The following is an 8,863-nucleotide window of genomic DNA, read 5'->3' as shown; positions in this document are numbered from 1 at the left end:
GTCAGCGCAGTACAAAAAAGACAAAGCAGCACATAAAGCTGTGCAGAGAAGAGCAACCAAGCACATCCCAGGACTTAAGGACAGACTCAGAGAACTAAACCCGTTTAGTCTCAAACAGAAGAGACTGTGAGGGGACCTAATCCTGGTCTTCAAAGACCTCAAAGACATTGATAAAGTAGATCCAGCAGAATTCATTCAGCTTAATGGTGAATCACATACTCAAGGACACCAGTGGATATTAAAAGGAAATGCATTTAAGACTTAACATTTAAGCCAGAAAGCAATTCTTTGTTTAAAGAATTGTGGGAATCTAAAAGAAATTACCAAGTCTTGTAGTTGTAGTTAAGGTGGAAATGTTGACAACCTTTAAGAAATATGTGGATGGATTTTGAGATAGCGTAGCTATTAAGCCTGAACAAACAAGCCTGATGGACTCAATGGTCTCCTATTGTTAGTCAGATTTCTTATGTAATATCTTGTACATGATCATCATGGTAAAGTCATGATGAGTTTTAATCATTTTTTTTGTCATACTACCTCACAGGTATATTTGTTGACATCACAAGTACTGTATAAAGATAGCTGCACATTAGATCAACAATAAAAAAAACTGCAAAGTTACAAGATCATCTGAAATATTGACATGACTTAAATTCAAAACAACTTTATTGTCAGGAAATCTTGCACTGCCAAAGAGTTGACAGTTCATTCAACAAATATGATTACATATCTGAGTTCAACTCTTTCAGCACTTCGCACTGTGTTACTGTACATCTACTAAAAAGATTTTGCAAAATTTGATGCAGAATTTTATATTTACCTTTGATACCCTTTTTTCACTCCAGGTTAAACTGTAGACCCCATACATCAAAGCCATATAAAGGACTGTCTTTCACTTCATTAACTGCCATATTAAAATTACTGGTTGCACTTATTTTAACCCAAGGGAAGCGTTTTCCAGAGCAATGTAACCTGTGGTGAATATGATTTATCTAACAATTCATCTTTCATTGAGAATTAATGCAAGAGACTGAGATCTTCAATGGCAACTGTCAAAATGAAAAATTTCTTGGTGTGAAGGAGGTCAAAAACTAGAGGTTTTTTTTTTTCTTCTAATATCAAATAACTTCATTGACTGGATGAAAAAGCTTATCCTGACATGGCTTTACACTCCAATGATGTGCATTCATTGACAGCTCTACTCTTAGATGAAGACATAACTAATAACATTTTAGTCGATTAAGAATATTACATTATCTAAAAATTTACAGAAATTCCTTACTTATGCACTCTTTTTAATTAAAATGTTTAAATATTTGAAAAGTTATGTTTATTGAAAGGAAATGCTTATTTTATTTCTGATTTGAATAACGACTGAAATATACTAAAATAGATTACCCTTTAACTTAAAAGGCATAGTCTGAACCTTACAATTAAATACCCAGTTTTAAACTGCCAGGGCTTTTTTGTTACTACAAACTGAAATCCAAGCACTCATCCATCTATCCATTACATGCCTGACGTACAGGCAGCGGGAGTTTATTCTGGTCATATCCAATACTGGTAGGAGCTGACCCTGGAGCAGCTGAAAAAAGTCGACACAAACACAGGAGAGGCTTAAAATATCATCACAGGATGGCAGGCATCTTAGACCAGGGTACCAAGAAATGTGAGACAGTAGCACTAGCTAAAGTTTAAAAAGCACCAATGGACATGTGTTTTATAAGACAAATTATGTAAAACAAAAAAGGGTTGGGGAACCAAAGAAACTGCGTTTAATTGTCATTGATAAGGCTTTTAATAAAAGAATAATTGCTTCAATGTTGGACGACACCAAAGTGAATTCCTTGGAATGATAAGGCTTTCCATTTTTGATGGTCTCGACAACTATGTTTGGTTTTCCTTAATGCGGTGTTTTGTTTGGCTTTGTGATATCTATTTTACATTTGTTTTCTGTATAATTTAAACTGAATGGTTCATTCCACTGTGTTCATGCTGTTCTTTCTGATTAATCTATTTATTCTATTTTTGTATTCACATTGTATTGATTTTCTGATGGTTATGTAGTTTTTTTTTTTTCTTGTTTCTTTTTATATATGTTATACAGATATATTTTTTTATTTTTGCTACTTGTTATATTACTATGTTCTCTTGATTGGGGCTGTTATGTTCTTACTAGACATGTTAGATTATCTAAAGGGGATAGTATATCAGCTCTTGGTAACACTTTATATTTTATTTTCGTACAAAAATTAATTTCATTATAATTAGTTGTCTATTGTTTTTTGTTTTGTATGATTTAATTAAATATACTGATTTATTTTTCAAATTATTGTGTAGTTGTTATGTTCTGCTTCCTTTTTTTATTATTGTACTCTTCATAAACAGGTTATTATTATTATTACTTTCATTTTTTACGGTTATTTTGAATTATTTTAATTCGACAACATCTAGACAGGATAATAGCTAGAGAATCTCAGTCAACTTCTGTATTCATCTCTGCCAACTTTTATCCCAGGTCTCCTCTCCCAGGTAGGACCTGATTCTGTATTTGTATTTGTGAATATTGTGGCTTTGAAGCAGTACTTCAAGCAGAATAACCTTTCCATATTGCCATTATATTTTATTTATATTGTTTTCCATATTTAGTTGTTACTGTGGCAGTGTAATAAGTATATAAGTTTAATATGTCACTGTGCTCTGTACAAAAAATACTTTATAAATCCACTCAAATGTACAGCTAACACAAGGCCAGATTTAGCACACAGTGGCTCATCATTTGGAACTGCTAGGCAAGCATTAGAAGACAAGAAAGGGACAACTGCGAAAATGGCCATTGTACTATTTCTTTGTGACAGAGTCAGCATGACATTAGATCTTCTTTTCCCTGTTTGGAATGGCATGATTTACCTATGTAGGGGCCTGCACATGGAGAAAGAGTATAAACCCTTGGAACATTGCCCAGCACACCTTTGAAGCTGACGGATGGATGGGAGATACCGTCATCCGATCCGGAAAATCCTTCCAATGCAGTGACGAAAATGACTCTACACAAGGTCTTGTCATGGCTTCATCGTCTGTTATGCCGTGTAAACCGTCATTAAAGAAAGCTGAGTTATTTCTCCTATGTGATTTCTTACCGCAGTATCACTAAGGGAGGGGTATCACCTTTTTATATTATACTGTACTAGCAAAATACCCGCGCTTCGCAGCGGAGAAGTAGTGTGTTAAAGAGGTTATGTAAACATATATATACATATACATATATACATATATATACATATCTACATATACACATATCTACATATACATATATATATACATACATATACACATCCACATATACATATACAAATTTACACATCTACATATATATATATATACATATGTACATATATATACATATAAATATATACATATTCACATATATAAAGACATATATATATACATATGCATATATATATATATATATATATATATATATATATATATATATATATAAATATAGACATACATATATACATACATTCATACATTCACATATATATATATATATATATATATATATGCAGTTGGAGATCCACAAAGGGAGAAAAAACGAATCACGTATCATAAAATAGTTTTATTCCTGAGCTTTCAACCCCTATCAGGGGTCTTCATCAGAGGATAATGCTTAGACTTACAAGAATCAAAGGCAATATATAGCAACACATTCAGTATTGGGGGGGGGATGGGGGGGGGTGGCGGTGACTAAGTTAGTATGATCAGGGGGGTGGGGGCGGGTGTATCGTGCATATGTCCTTCTTAAGTTGGCATATGCTGGGTTTATGTCCAAGTGTCTGTTGATGGCGTTTTCATCTGATAGCCAAGACTCGGCCAACTCTCTGGCGCTTTTTGTACTGGCCTTAAATTTTACTTTTACGTTGTCCCAGTTGAATGTGTGTCCTGTCGATTTAGTATGTGCATATATCAAAGATAGTGCGTCCTTTCTTCTGACGGCGTTGCGATGTTCCTGTACACATGTTGAGATTTTTTTTTGACGTTTGTCCTATGTATACAGCTGAGCAAGAGTTGCATGGAATACTATAAACTGCGTTTCGTGTTTCGGCTGTCGATTTCTTGTTTTTAGCATTAAACAGGACCATGCGCAGATTGTTGGTGGGTTTATGTGCTATTTTGATGCCCCACTTGTGTCAGGGTGTGTGCCGTGCCTTCTGACACATTATGGTGATACAGGAGTGAATGCCAGGTGGGGTGGGGGTTCTGATTTACGTCGATTGTATGCTGATTCCTTTGGCGTCTGCTGTGTACACTCCGATTAATGAATGATTTTGAGTATCCGTTCGAGGTGAAAAGTTGAAACAGATAGCGTCTCTCATTAATTTTTGTTTCCTTGGTATTACAATGCGTGTGGACTCGTTTAAATAGGGTTTTCACGCAGCTCCGTTTATGAGATACCGGGTGGTTGCTGGCGTAGTGTAGGATCTTGTCTGCGTAGCATTGTTTGCGGTAAACACTTGTGGTCAGGGTGGCGTCACTATTTCTTTTGATGTAAATGTCCAGGAAATTGATGTGTCGATTGTTTTCTTTTTCCATTGTGAACTGGATTGCAGGGAATATTGTGTTAATATGATTGAAGAACTCATTCAGCTGGTTCTTTCTTAATATGACGAATGTGTCGTCTACATAGCGTATCCAAATTTTGGGTGTAATCTGGGATAAAGCTATGTTTTCAAATCGTTGCATTACCAGTTCAGCTAGGAGTCCAGATAACGGTGATCCCATCGGCATGCCTTCTTTCTGTGTGTAATACTTGCTGTTGAACTGAAAGTGCGTTTTTTGGCAAAGTGATATTAGCTGCATTATGTCTTTGATGGACAGTTTGGTTCTTGTCTCTATGGTGGGGTCACTATCCAGTTTCATTAATAATGTTTCTGTGGCCAGTTGGATCGGGATCATGGTGTATAGCAATATAACATCAAACGAGACCATGATCTCGTCCTCGGCGATGGATACGTCATTCAAGCGCTGTAATGCCGACTCCGCGCTGTTGACGGAATAATCTGAGTCGTCCGTTAAATGTTTAAGTAGTTGGAAAGGTCTTTTTGACAAGTTGTATGATGGTCCGCCTATTAGGCTAACCACTGGTCTGTATTTTAGTGGTGTTTTGTGTATTTTTGGGAGTCCATAAAATTCCAGACAAGATCCTACACTACGGCAGCAACCACCCGGTATCTCATAAACGGAGCTGCGTGAAAACCCTATTTAAACGAGTCCACACGCATTGTAATACCAAGGAAACAAAAATTAATGAGAGACGCTATCTGTTTCAACTTTTCACCTCGAACGGATACTCAAAATCATTCATTAATCGGAGTGTACACAGCAGACGCCAAAGGAATCAGCATACAATTGACGTAAATCAGAACCCCCACCCCACCTGGCATTCACTCCCGTATCACCATAATGTGTCAGAAGGCACGGCACGCACCCTGACCAAGTGGGGCATCAAAATAGCACATAAACCCACCAACAATCTGCGCATGGTCCTGTTTAATGCTAAAAACAAGAAATCGACAGCCGAAACGCAGTTTATAGTATTCCGTGCAACTCTTGCTCAGCTGTATACATAGGACAAATGTCAAAAAAAATCTCAACACGTGTACAGGAACATCGCAACGCCGTCAGAAGAAAGGAGGCACTATCTTTGATATATGCACATACTAAATTGACAGGACACACATTCAACTGGGACAACGTAAAAGTAAAATTTAAGGCCAGTACAAAAAGCGCCAGAGAGTTGGCCGAGAATTGGCTATCAGATGAAAACGCCATCAACAGACACTTGGACATAAACCCAGCATATGCCAACTTAAGAAAGACATATGCACATTAATTAAACGATACACCCCCCCCCCCCCCCCCCCCCCCCCTGATCATACTGACTTAGTCACCTTGTGCCCTGTGTTGGCAGGGATTAGCTCCTGTATTTAGGATATAGCGGGTTGGATAATGGATGGATGGACATTTGTATGCATAGCCCTATTTGCCCATTTTCGTTTTTTTTCTTTCTTCAGTAATATTTCAGGAAACCCGGAGCTTGTCAGTTCAAATCCTGGTACTGACACCACTGTGTGACCCTGAGGAAGTCACTTCACCTGCGTGTGCTGCAAAAAACAAAAGTAATGTAACAAATTGTACCTGAGATGTTGCAAGTTGCTGGAATAAAGGCATAAGTAAAATAGATAAATATGTATTATACACATAGGAACTATTCATTTATTTTTAGTTAAGTCATCTGCAGCAAACCTTTATAAATGAGGGTTTCTCCTTTTTAGCTTTTTTCATTTCATTGAAAATTTAAGCAGCAGCTGCCAAAATATGTAGCTTTCTTATTCATTTTTCAACATTGTGTAAAATAACTTTATATAAAGTAACATAAAAGGTTTAAATACTGGTTATCCTTTTACACTAAAATATTACTAAAGAGATACAAAAAAAGTAAAATGCATATGTTGTTTTTCTTTAAGGAGATTAAATATTACTGAAGAAAGAAAAAAAAAACTAAAACAGCCAAATGGGGCTATGCATATGAACTTAAAAGGTTTAAATAAAACAGAAATATATACTTTTATTTTTACTTCCTTAACTTGTGGAGGGTGTATCCTGTAGCAAAGCCCTAACTTTTTTCGTGAAAGCCCGTTTCAGTCAATAAGTCTTAAAAACAGATGTAAAGATATTGACAATAAGCTACGCAAACCCACCAAGACATGCAATCGTTTAAATCAAGTATCATTACATCTTCCTTTCTTAAAGAGAAGTAAGGCAGTACTTATAAGCTTACATATATATATATAGACATACATACATATATCTATATCTATATCTATATATATCTATATATCTATATATATCTATATCTCTATATACATCTATATATATATATATATATATCTATCTATCTATCTATCTATCTATCTATCTATCTATCTATCTATATATATATATATATATATATATATATATATATATATATATATATATATATAAAAATCCCCGCGAAGTATTGCTTTTAAATTTTTATTAAGAAGAAAACCTTTTTAAATTGAGGGAAAATATACGAATAACAATTTGTTAAAGATCTGTTTTTTTGTGAAGCAGCCTTAACACAGCTTTTCCGCTGTTTTATAAACAAACGCCATATAAGGTCTTCCTTTTTCCTTGCTTCGCCAAGGAAGGAGCCTTTTTATTAAATCTAAGGGTTCTTCGCTTTTTTTTTTTTTCTTTTTTTATGATTGTTATAATTCTGTTTGTATACCACGTTGTCAGTTCAGCACTCCGGTTGTAATATGACCAAGCCGTAAAAGCTTACTGTTAAGAATGCAACGTATAGTTGTACAGGAGAAAAGCAATCTTGCCTCAAATCAATGGCAACCTTTTATAGGTCTATGAACTTAATTTAAACTTTAGGTTTACACGGTGCTTTCTTTCCGAAGTGTTTGCACTCATGAAAATGTCTGTATGCGTCAGTCGCTCAAATCCACGCGCTTCGCACCGGCGAAGTACTGCTTTTAAATTTTTATTAAGAAGAAAAGGAAACCTTTTTAAATTGAGGGAAAATATACCAATAACAATTTGTTAAGGATCTGGTTTTTTGTGAAGCTGACTTCACACAGCCTTTCTGCTGTTTTATAAACGAACGCCATATAAGGTCTTCCTTTTTCGTTGCTTCGCCAACGGAAGCAGCCTTTTTATTTAATCCATGGGTTGTCCGCTGTTTTTTTGTTCGTTTATTACGATTGTTATAGTTCTGTTTGTATACCACGTTGTCAGTTCAGCACTCCGGTTGTAATATGACCAAGCCGTGCATGCACACTCTTGAGAATGCAACGTATAGTTGTACAGGAGAAAAGCAATCTTGCCTGAAATCAATTGCAACCTTTTGTAGGTCTATGAACTTAATTTAAACTTTAGGTTTACACGGTGTTTCTTTCCGAAGTACTTGCACTCATGAATATGTCTGTATGCGTCAGTCGCTCAAATCCCCGCGCTTCGCACCGGCGAAATACTGCTTTTAAATTTTTATTAAGAAGAAAAGAAAACCTTTTTAAATTGAGGGAAAATATACCAATAACAATTTGTGAAGCTGCCTTCACTCGAGTGATCACTTCGAGATGACTTGCTGGCTAACCTTAAGCGTTACCTGGTAGGTAACGACCCATACAATCAGATTGTGAATCAGACTACGAATGCCGTGAATGTAATTACCCTGATCTACATGCTGTCAAATAAACAAACCACACGCCTCTAGCTCTGACGTCCGAGGTTCGATTCCCGTAAGGGAGTGAAGTGAGTGGGTGGTTACCTACCAGGTAAAGCTTATGGTTGGCCAGCAAGTCAGCTAACATCAGCCACGGTGCCTTCATTTGTGAGAAGCAGATCATAGAATGGTTGAAAATAGTTTACTGTCAAATAATGCAAAGAGTACGCGACACGTGTTCCCCCCTTATTCTTGGCTCATCAGGCGTACACACTCACTGCACTCGCTTACAGTAATCGTACCTCGGACGTCAGCGCTAAAGGGGCTTCGCAACGGTGAAGTATTGCTTTTAAATTTTAATTAAGAAGAAAAGAAAACCTTTTTAAATTAAGTCTTAAAAAGAGGTGTAAAGATATTGACAATAAGCTACGCAAACCCACCAAGACATGCAATCGTTTAAATCAAGGCACGAGTCGAAAAACACCATCCCATAATATTAGTTAACGATTAACACATTTCTATATGTATTGTAAGCATACAATACAACTGATAATATTTTGCGCTTATTTATCTGGTGTACCGAGATTTTTGCGCGTTTAACGG

The sequence above is a fragment of the Erpetoichthys calabaricus genome, chromosome 7 (assembly GCF_900747795.2).
Source record: "Erpetoichthys calabaricus chromosome 7, fErpCal1.3, whole genome shotgun sequence".
NCBI lineage: Eukaryota > Metazoa > Chordata > Cladistia > Polypteriformes > Polypteridae > Erpetoichthys > Erpetoichthys calabaricus.
The sequence above is the reverse complement of the archived record's forward strand: the minus strand, read 5'-3'. Positions refer to the sequence as shown.